Raw genomic sequence first — 11336 nt, forward strand, 5'->3', positions numbered from 1 at the left:
TTAAGGAGGAGACCCCAAAGCTTATTCTGAAGCCATTACCCGCTGAGTTGAAGTATGCATACCTGGAGGAGAACAAGCAGAGCCCTGTTGTTAATTCTTCATCTCTTACTACTACTTAGGAGGATTGTCTACTGGAAGTCCTCAGGAGATGTAAGAAGGCAATAGGGTGGAAAATCTCTGATCTAAAGGGGATCAACCCTTTAGTCTGTACCCATCATATATATATGGAAGAAGAAGCTAAGCCAGTTTGTCAACCCCAAAGAAGGTTGAACCCTCATATGCAAGAGGTGGTGTGAGCTGAGGTGCTTAAGCTACTTTAGGCCGGTATTATCTACCCCATATAAGATAGCCCATGGGTGAGTCCTACACAAGTAGTGCCAAAGAAATTTGGGATCATGATTACTAATCAAAAAGTGTTATTTTATAGTTTTTAATTAACTCTTTTAAACACTTTTGAGTAGTAGTTATTACCTTTTAACTCAATTGACATGTTAAGGACCTTTGGAAATGTTTCTAATCAAATTATGGCAAGTTTTGGTGTTTTTGATAGCTTTTTTATCACCAAAGCAATCCAAGAATGAGGGAGAGCTCTGTATAGTCCATGGAAAAGCAAATGGAAGCTTATTTACATGAATAATCCAAGCTTTGGAGCTTCGTAGTCCTTTGCCAAAGGCAATCAAGAATGCAAGGAGGAAAAAAAGAGAGAAGAATCTAACATGAAGAAATTCAAGAGGACAGCAGCTGAAGGACACATTTTGAGCACTTCTTGGAGTCCATTTTATACATACTATATATCGTTTCGAAGCTTGGGAAGTCAGGAGTCCAACTTCAAACAGTGTACAAATCGGAGTTGAAATGAAGAAGTTATGGCCATTGGAAGACAACCACACCAAGCTAAAAGACAATTTCGCAAGTTACGAAATCACAAATTCAACTTGTGAAATCAAAGTTCAACTTGCGAAATGGACACTTTCAACTTGAGAAATTTTCGCAAGTCATGTTTCAACTTGCGAAATCCACCTGTATAATCCCAGATATTTGCGACCGACTCTGTTAGATTTTTTTTGTTTAAATCCCTATTTTCTCTTTGTAATCCACCAATCATAGGATTCCTTAGTTAGGAAGTAATAAGGAAGGGTGAATAGACTTTCTATATAATCTATTGTAATTTTCTTTTAAAAGATATCTCCGGAGTTTTTCTCAGAGACCAACTTTGTATAGTTTGGAAGAAAGTAAAACACAGAGCTTTGCTCTGCCTTACCTACTCATTTTGATTGTATTTTTCTCACTAGCCAAACAAACTCTGAGGATGTTTTCCTAGAGGATGAGTGGCTAGGTTTTTTGTTTCTTGGAGTGAAGAAAGTTGGGTAAGGTTCCAAATGAAAAAATTGGAAGTTTTGTTGTTTCAGTTTTTAATGAAGAGAAAGTGTGACCCGTTAATGGTTTTTATCTTTTTAGTTAACTTAAAATGCCTTAAAATCACTTGGACCAACACTTGGTAAGCTTTTGGACTCAAAGGAGACATCCATTAGTTATCTCTTGCGAGCTTTTAACGGGTAATCCAAGGTTAAGAATCACCTTGAATGGCCAATACTAGGTGAGAGGTATGAACCATTGCAAGATGATTTAGTGACAGGGAATTAGTGTTTGAATCGATTAAGGGGAAACATTTGTAGCACACCGGTTCGGGAAATAACTATATGTTAAATCCCCAATGCAAGGAAAAGAGTCAAGTGATCGGAACTCCCTTTTTGTATAAGGAACCTGAGCCCAGTGATCTAAAAACTCTAAGAAGCACTTTTCTTTGTAAGTAATTTTTGTTACTTTATTATTGGTTTCACTTAAAAACCAACCTTTTCAAACATCTTTATGTTTTCTTTTAAAGCTAACCTTGAAAAGAAAAAGCACTAATTCAACTTTTGAACTAATATCAGTTGTAATTTGAAAACCCATCCCGGTGAACAATCCTAGAGCCACTATGCTATGCTAGCTAATTGTCACAGGATGCTTCAAATGACCCTCCCCAGGGGCTTATATAGGAGGAGGGAAGCTTCTGGAGACTCCTGGAGCCATCTACACTAAGCCATTGGTGGGAAGAGTGTGGAAGGTTCTAGAAATGCCTAGAGATGTCCACACATCTCTACACTATGGAGGAAGGCATGGGAGGAGTCCAAGGCTTTCTAGAGACTTCTAAGAATCTCTTGTATATTCTTGTACATAGGGTTGTACATAGAATAAGGTAGGATGTTCTAGAATATTCTTGATTTGTAAGGAACCCTCCAAGGTTCCAGAGAGTTCCCTTGGTGCCTATAAATAGGTGAGGGCCTCATTTGGCCAAGGCACCACCCAAATCACTTCCTAACCAAGCAAGTGAGCATCCAAGCACTTGTAAAGGCTTTCTTGAGTTAATAGAGCTTCCATTCTTTAAGGAGTTGCCTACCAAGCTTCCTAAACTTTTGAGTCGCAAGTGTCTTAGCCTAGTAAGCTAAGCATTGGAGAACAAGGCTGACTTAGCAAGATCAAGCTTCTTGGCTTGTCTAAGTGCCGCACGAGCTTAGTAAACGACTAAGTCTGTGACATAATGCTACCCTAGTATATGGTGAAATAGGTTTATAAATTTTGTTGATTACTTCCATCTAAGGACCAAAATCAAGGCACACCAATTGATTAAACACCAATCAACAGGACATACACTAGCTGGGCACGAATCAAATGGCGCCGTTGCTGGGGATGGTGCCAACTTTATAGTGATATCACCTTTTCAGAGTACTTGTGATCTTCATCACAAGTTTGGTGATTTTTCTTTTATTTTAATAACTCTTTTTAATTGTTTCTTTAACTTGTTCATATTTTAGCCTATCTTTTAATTTAGTTTTTAGTAAATCTTATGATTACTACCCAAAAAGTGCTATTTTGCACCTTTAATTCATTATGTTTTAAGCACTTTTGTGTAGTAGTTCTCCATCTTTATTCCAATTGGCATGTTAAGGACCTAGCAATGACTTCTAATCATATTTGTTGCTAGTTTTAGTGTTTTGACAGCTTTTTGGATCATTAAGACAAGCCAAGTAAAGGAGAGAAGCAAAGTGAAGAAAATAGACGACAGCAGCTGTAGTCTTTCTTCACACTTCCCAAAGTCCATTTTCTACATGCTATATACCATTTCAAAGTTCAGAAAGTCAAGAATCCAATGCTTTAAACCGTGTACAATTTGGAGCTGAAATGAGGAAGATATGGCCTTTGGAAGACAACTGCTCCAGGCTTGTGCGAAATTCACACAACACCTTGAAATTCGCACAACACCTCCAGGTTGTGCGAAATTCGCACAACACCTTCCAAATTCGCACCAGCCCATGCGTGGTGCTAATTCTCCTCTATTTTTGCCAACTCCACTTTAGATCTTTTCTTATGTATTTTTTGATGTAATTTCCTTTTTATCCTTGTAACTAACCAATCACAAGCTTTGCTTTTGTAAAGACTATAAGAGGGGTGGAAATCATCTCTCGACATGGTGTTACATTTTACACTTAGTAAAATACAGAGCTCTCTCGTTTTCCTTTTCTCTCTACTATTTTCTTTTTCTTGGAAGCCAAACAACCTCTGAGGATGTTTTCCCAGAGGATGAGAGGCTAAACTTTTGGTTTCTTGGAGTGAAGGAAGCTAGGTGAAAAGTCCAGATGCTAAAGTGGAAAATTCTCGTGCGTTAAATACAGGTAGTTGGAGTTCATAAATGCCTTTTAAATCTAAAGTTTTGCTTTAAATCCCTTAGAATCACTTTGAATGGCCAATACATGGTAAGCTTCAGGTCTTTGTGGATGCTTATTGCTAGATCCATATCAGTCCATTAGTTATCATGTACGAGCCATTGGAAAGTGGCTCAAGGTGAAGACCCATAGTGTCTAAAGCCATTAATGGAACTTGACTACCATTTCTATTGAATTTTTATGGATTAAATCTTCATTGTTAAACCTATACCGGTTCGGGAAATAACAATAGGTTAAATCCCCAATGCGAGGAGAAAAATCCGGAATTTCCCACTTTGCATTTTGAACTTGATCCTAGCAACCTTTAGTTTCGGGAAACTTTCTTTCTTCCATTTTTACTTAGTTTTATGTTAGTTTAGTTTCAAACACCTTTCAAAACAAATTTTATTTTCTTTTAAACTTTAATTTTTTGATAAAGGAAATCATTAAATTCAATTTCTAATCTTGAGTATATCACTGGTAGAATGAAAACCCATCCCAGAGTTTGACCCTAGAGCCACTATGCTATAGTAGCTTTGCTACGCTAGTATGAGGTCATAGGTTTTATAAATGTTTTTGATTAAATGACCCGACTGGATTATCACGGAATCAAAATGACGTCGTTGCCGGGGATGGTGCCACGATACAGTGATACAACCTTTTAGAGGCTACTTGTGATTTCCATCACAAGTTTGGTGAATTCCTTTTTCACTAACTTCATTTCCTTTCTTTTTCCTTTTGTTAAGTTTATTTTCGTTTTCTTTCTAACTTTAACCTTTTTTCTAGTTTTCTTTTGTTTTTGTTGTCTTTGTTTTGTTTTCAGGTAAGTTGTAACTTGTGCATGCCCTATTAGATTCGGGACCAAGAGGGAAGATTAGTAAGGATTGAGAATCCTCAAGACACAGAGTTAGATATCTGTGTAAACATCATGGACCCTCCACCAGAGGATCAGAATTCTCAACACGGTCAAGGGGGTAATCCAAATGCATATCTATCCATGAGGGATAGAATGCACCCAGCAAGGATGAGTGCACCCTCATGCATTGTAACTCCTCTTGAGCAGCTGATTATAAGGCCCCATATTGTGCCCCTCCTACCAAATTTCCATGGAATGGAGAGTGAGAATCCATATGCCCACATCAAGAAGTTTGAGGAGGTTTGCAATACTTTTAGAGAGGAAGGAGCTTCAATAGACTTGATGAGACTCAAGCTATTCCCTTTTACTTTGAAGGACAAGGCAAAAATATGGCTTAATTCTTTAAGGCCAAGGAGCATAAGGAATTGGGTTCTTCTTCAGGATGAATTTTTGAAGAAATTTTTCCCCACCCATAGGACAAATGGGTTGAAGAGACAAATCTCAAACTTTTCTGCAAAAGAAAATTAGAAGTTCCATGAATGTTGGGAAAGGTATATGGAGGCCATCAATGCTTGTCCTCATCATGGCTTTGATACATGGCTCTTGGTGAGCTATTTTTATGATGGAATGTCTTCCTCCATGAAGCAAATTCTTGAAACCATATGTGGGGGAGATTTTATGAGTAAGAATCCAGAAGAAGCCATGGACTTTTTAAGTTATGTATCTGAAGTAACAAGAGGATGGGATGAGCCCAACTCAAGGGAAATGGGAAGGATGAAAGCTCCTGTAAATCCAAAGGGTGGTATGTACATATTAAGTGAAGACATGGACATGAAAGCTAAGGTGGCAACAATAGCAAGGAGGTTGGAAGAACTTGAGTTGAAAAAGATGTATGAAGTCCAAGCCATTTCCGAGACACAAGCCCATGCCATGCCATGCACCATTTGCCAATCATGTGATCATGTGGTAGATGAGTGCCCAACCATGCCAGTTGTGAGGGAGATGTTAGGTGATCAAGCCAATGTTGTGGGGCAATTTAGGCCCAACAACAATGCACCTTATGGAAACACCTATAACTCAAGCTGGAGAAACCATTCAAATTTTTCTTGGAAACCAAGACCACCTCCATACCAACCACAAGCCCAAACCCAAGCACCTCAACAAACCTCTTCAGTGGAGCAAGCCATTGCGAACCTAAGTAAAGTCATGGGTGACTTTGTGGATGAACAAAAGGCAATCAACTCACAATTGCACCAAAAGATTGAAAATGTTGAGAGTTCTCAAATTAAGAGAATGGAGGGGTTGCAAAATGATCTATCTCAGAAGATAGATAATATTCAATACTCCATCTCTAGACTTACCAACCTCAACACAGTGAATGAGAAAGGAAAGTTTCCCTCTCAACCAAGCCAAAATCCCAAGGGTGTTCATGAAGTTGAAACCCAAGATGGGGAGTCTTCAAAGTTGAGGGAGGTCAAAGTTGTGATCACCTTGAGGAGTGGAAAGGAGGTTGATCAACCCTTGCCTAAGGTGAGGTAAGATGAAGAACTCATGTCAAAGAGAACCTTGGTTAAAGAGAGCAATAACCAAGAAGAGAAGAGTGGGAAGAAAAGTGCATCCAAATCAAGCATTGAAGAAGAGCCAAGGATAGTGATTAAAGAGGATATGATGAAGAAACATATGCCTCCCCCTTTTCCTTAAGCTTTACATGGAAAGAAGGAAATCAAGAATTCATCAGAAATTCTTGAAGTTTTGAGACAAGTGAAGGTGAATATACCCTTACTTGATATGATCAAGCAAGTCCCCACATATGCAAAATTTTTAAAGGACTTGTGCACGGTTAAGAGAGGGTTACATGTGACAAAGAATGCATTCCTCACTGAGCAAGTAAGTGCTATCATTCAGAGTAAGTCTCCAGTTAAGTACAAAGATCCGGGATGCCCCACCATTTCAGTCAACATTGGAGGGACACATGTGGAGAAAGCTTTACTAGACTTGGGGCCAAGTGTGAATTTGCTCCCATACTCTGTGTACAAGCAACTAGGACTTGGAGGATTGAAGCCCACAACTATCACTCTCTCCTTAGCTGATAGGTCAGTCAAAATCCCATGGGGGGTGATAGAGGATGTTCTAGTTCAAGTGGACAAATTTTACTATCCCGTGGATTTTGTTGTGCTTGATATTGATCCCACTGTTAAGGAAGCAAATTACGTGCCAATCATCCTTGGGAGACCTTTCCTAGCTACCTCCAATGCCATCATCAATTGTAGGAATGGGGTGATACAACTCACATTTGGAAACATGACCCTAGAACTAAACGTATTCCACCTATACAAGAGGCATCTTCACCCTGAAGAGGAGAAGGGATCAGAGGAGGTGTGCTTGATCAACACTTTGGTTGAAGAGCATTGTGACAAGAATTTAGAAGAGAACCTGAATGAAAACCTTAGAGTGCTTGATGAAGGGTTGCTTGAAACCTCTGATGTGTTAGCCATCATGTCTCCTTGGAGGAGAAGGGAAGAGATCTTACCACTGTTCAATAAGGAGCAGCTAGGGAGGACCCTCCAAAGCTAGTTTTGAAGCCACTTTCTGTTGATTTAAATGCAAACTTCATATGGGATCCGGGCAAGCTGAATCCAGATCAAAAATTTTTTTTATGGACTTAGTCTTTCTAAAGACTAGCTAGTCCATATCTTTTTCTTTTATTTTTAAACTTGTTTTGATTTTTCTTTTTGACTTTAATTTCATTCTAATGTGGTTTGAATTGGTTTTTTGTGTTAACATGTAGGTAGGAAAGCTTGAAGAATGAAGTCAAGGTGAAAACAAGGGAAAACAGGGGAAAAAAGCCAAGACACAGCAAAATTCGCACCACCCATTCCCCTTGTGTGAAATTTGCGCACAACACATCCCCCTGTGCGAATTCTCTTTTGTGACAAATTTTCAAAAGCATGCTCTCGGTCCCTTCCCAAAATCTCAGTGCGAATTTCACAGGAATGCGAACCTTGTGCGAACCTTGTGCGAATTCATTTTTGTGCCAATTTTCAAAACCATGCTCTCTATCTTGGAGAACCACTGGAATGCGAAATTTTCGCACTACCCATCACCTTGTGCGAAATTCGCACTTCCTCTTTAAAAGCCATGTTCTCCTCTTTAATTCTAAGCTTCTTCTTCTTCAATTCTCTCAACACCTCTATTCCGATCACCCATTTCCATCCTTAAGCTCCTCTCCTTCATCATTCCCCATCCTCAACACCACCATGGCAGCCCATCCCCATAGCTTCACTCCATAGCCGCGGCCTTCACTATTCACCACAGTCCACACCTTCCATTTTCAGCTCTTTCTCCTCCTTCCACCATAAAAAAACCCTTCAATTCTTCACTCAACACTCTAAATCCATCCCTAAACCAATCCCAACCTTGCTTTTACCAAACCACAACTTCAAGCTAAGGATTCAAGCCACGGTTTCTTCATAAGAAACCCATTGCCGCCGGTTAGAGGAGCTTCCAAATTCTAAATTCTCTTCTTGAAAAGCTCCAATTCCAAGCTTAGCCGCCATGAAAAACTCATTTCCTGCCTCAGCCAGCATTTCCCACCCTCAAAAACCAAGAATTTTTCCCATTTGAAAGCACCACAATTTTGCATTTGGGCGGGTGAATAGTGTCTTGTGTGAAATTTTCACACAACACCCCCCTTGTGCAAATTTTTCAGCTTCTCCATCCCTACCCTCCCCAATCCCAAGCCTCTGAGCCTCATTTCGTCGCTTCCTCGTGCCTAAGACTCGAGAAGGATATACCTCAGCTCCCCAGAGCAGTCAGAGAGCTGCCCCTATGCGTGCCCCACTAGATGCACCTCCACATTTACCTGATTCTGCCCCTCAGAGCAGATACCATATGAGGAGAGCATCTACCACGCATGTGGCCCCTACTCAGATTCCACCTAGGAGTCCTCCTACAAAGAAAGCCAAGACTTCAGAGCCAGGAGAGTCCTCTAGAGCACCTCGGGATTCACAATCTCAACCTCCTACCTTAGAGCCGCCCATTACTATCCCTGGTGCAGAGTACCGTGCCTTGCTCGCTTCTTTCCAGACTCTGACCACTACTCAGACGGCCATTATGGAGTGGATGGACCACTTCCAGCTTCGGCAGGACCAGCAGACTCTCATTCTCCGTGAGATTCAGCAGCACCTCGGTCTTTTGCCACCAGCTCCACCTGTAGCGTTACCTTCTTCAGCTCCAGTAGAGGACCCCTCCTATCCACCAGAGGAGCCTACTACTTGATCATACGATCACTCCTCTCCTTTTTTGTATCTATATTCTATGTTTTTGGATGTTTAATATATTTTGGACCACTTTTATACTGGGATTGGATGTATTCCATGTTTCTCTTGTATATTGTACTCTCTCAGTTTATATAGACATCTTCCTTTTTGTGTATTTTAGCTATTCGTTTTTTATTTCCTCTAATCATCACTCTTATGATTTTTTCTTTTCTTATGCAACATGTGGTTTCTCATGTTCATTCAAAGTCCCTTACTATCAAGAGGTATCACTTCCTCCCTTTTATTATCACTTGCTTTTGGAACATTGGGGACAATGTTCATCCTAGTTAGGAGGAGAGTTGAGGAAGTAATTTGTTGAATTTCTGGTTAAGTTATTTTGCTAACAAATTTTTGCAAACTCTCTTTGTTTCTCAAAGATAAATTATCAAAAGTAAATGGGAGAAATTAAATTCTTATCTTATTGCCATAGTCTTAGAGTTTGTATTATGCTTATTAAAGTTGATAAATTGTTGAAGTTCCTTTTGATTTCAATCTTAAGTCTTCCACTCTAATCTTTTCACACACTGAACACATTAGATTCCAGTTATAAGATGGAAAACTTTCTCACCCCCTAAACTTAGGAAATTTTCGACTTGGTGCCATTGACCTAATTCTATTAGTGTTGGGACACCTTATAAAAGGCCAATGTGTCTTATGAAAAAAATTTTGCTTCACTTGCTTTGAAACTAGAGCAAGGTCCAAGGGGTATATGGTGAAAATCTTTAAAGCCTGGTGCCCTAAGCCTTAATTGGTTGGGAGTCACCGACCTCACTGCTCGTTACATGGGTGGATGGGTGGAGTATATATAAAAAAAAAAAAAAAAAAAAAAAGAGAGGAAGAAAAAGAGGTGCGTTCTTAGCCTTTTATATATGAGTTAGTGTTGCTAAAGTTAGAGAAAAACCTTAGTTGGGGGGAGAATATAGTTTGACATACTATAACTGGAAACTAAGCACCTTAACACTTAGATTTTTGTGGAAGATTAAGAGTTGATCCTTTGGGAGTGGAAATTATTTTGATACTCAAATTTGCATAATGCCTGCTCTTTGCATGTTGTGATAGGTAAGTTATTTGATGACTCTTGTTGATGATTGAGTTTTATATCCTTGACTTGCCATGTGAGAGTTTGATCCAATCATGCCACTTGATTATTTTTTGGAGTGATCAGCATGATTTTGTAAATTATTATATTATCTATTTTTTTTTTCTCTCCTACATTGCTCAGGGACTAACAATGTGTTAGTTGGGGGGAGTGATTACTACCCAAAAAGGGCTATTTTGCACCTTTAATTCATTATGTTTTAAGCACTTTTGTGTAGTAGTTCTCCATCTTTATTCCAATTGGCATGTTAAGGACCTAGCAATGACTTCTAATCATATTTGTGGCTAGTTTTAGTGTTTTGACAGCTTTTTGGATCATTAAGACAAGCCAAGTAAAGGAGAGAAGCAAAGTGAAGAAAACAGAGGACATTAGCTGCAGTCTTCCTTCGCACTTTTCGAGTACTTTCCGAAGTCCATTTTCTACATGCTATATACCATTTCAAAGCTCAGGACGTCAAGAATCCAACGCTTCAAACCGTGTATGATTTGGAGCTGAAATGAGGAAGATATGGCCTTTGGAAGACAACTGCTCCAGGCTTGTGCGAAATTCACACAACACCTTGAAATTCGCACAACACCTCCAGGTTGTGCGAAATTCGCACAACACCTTCCAAATTCGCACCAGCCCATGCGTGGTGCTAATTCTCCTCTGTTTTTGCCGACTCCACTTTAGATCTTTTCTTATGTATTTTTTGATGTAATTTCCTTTCTTATCCTTGTAACTAACCAATCACAAGCTTTGCTTTTGTAAAGACTATAAGAGGGGTGGAAATCATCTCTCGACATGGTGTTACATTTTACACTTAGTAAAATATAGAGCTCTCTCGTTTTCCTTTTCTCTCTACTATTTTCTTTTTCTTGGAAGCCAAACAACCTCTGAGGATGTTTTCCCAGAGGATGAGAGGCTAAACTTTTGGTTTCTTGGAGTGAAGGAAGCTAGGTGAAAAGTCCAGATGCTAAAGTGGAAAATTCTCGTGCGTTAAATACAGGTAGTTGGAGTTCATAAATGGCTTTTAAATCTAAAGTTTTGCTTTAAATCCCTTAAAATCACTTTGAATGGCCAATACATGGTAAGCTTCAGGTCTCTGTGGATGCTTATTGTTAGATCCATATCAGTCCATTAGTTATCGTGTACGAACCATTGGAAAGTGGCTCAAGGTGAAGACCCATAGTGTCTAAAGCCATTAATGGAACTTGACTACCATTTCTATTGAATTTTTATGGATTAAATCTTCATTGTTAAACCTATACCGGTTCGGGAAATAACAATAGGTTAAATCCCCAATGCGAGGAGAAAAATCTGGAATTTCCCACTTTGCA

The sequence above is a fragment of the Vitis vinifera genome, chromosome 6 (assembly GCF_030704535.1).
Source record: "Vitis vinifera cultivar Pinot Noir 40024 chromosome 6, ASM3070453v1".
NCBI classification, from domain to species: domain Eukaryota; kingdom Viridiplantae; phylum Streptophyta; class Magnoliopsida; order Vitales; family Vitaceae; genus Vitis; species Vitis vinifera.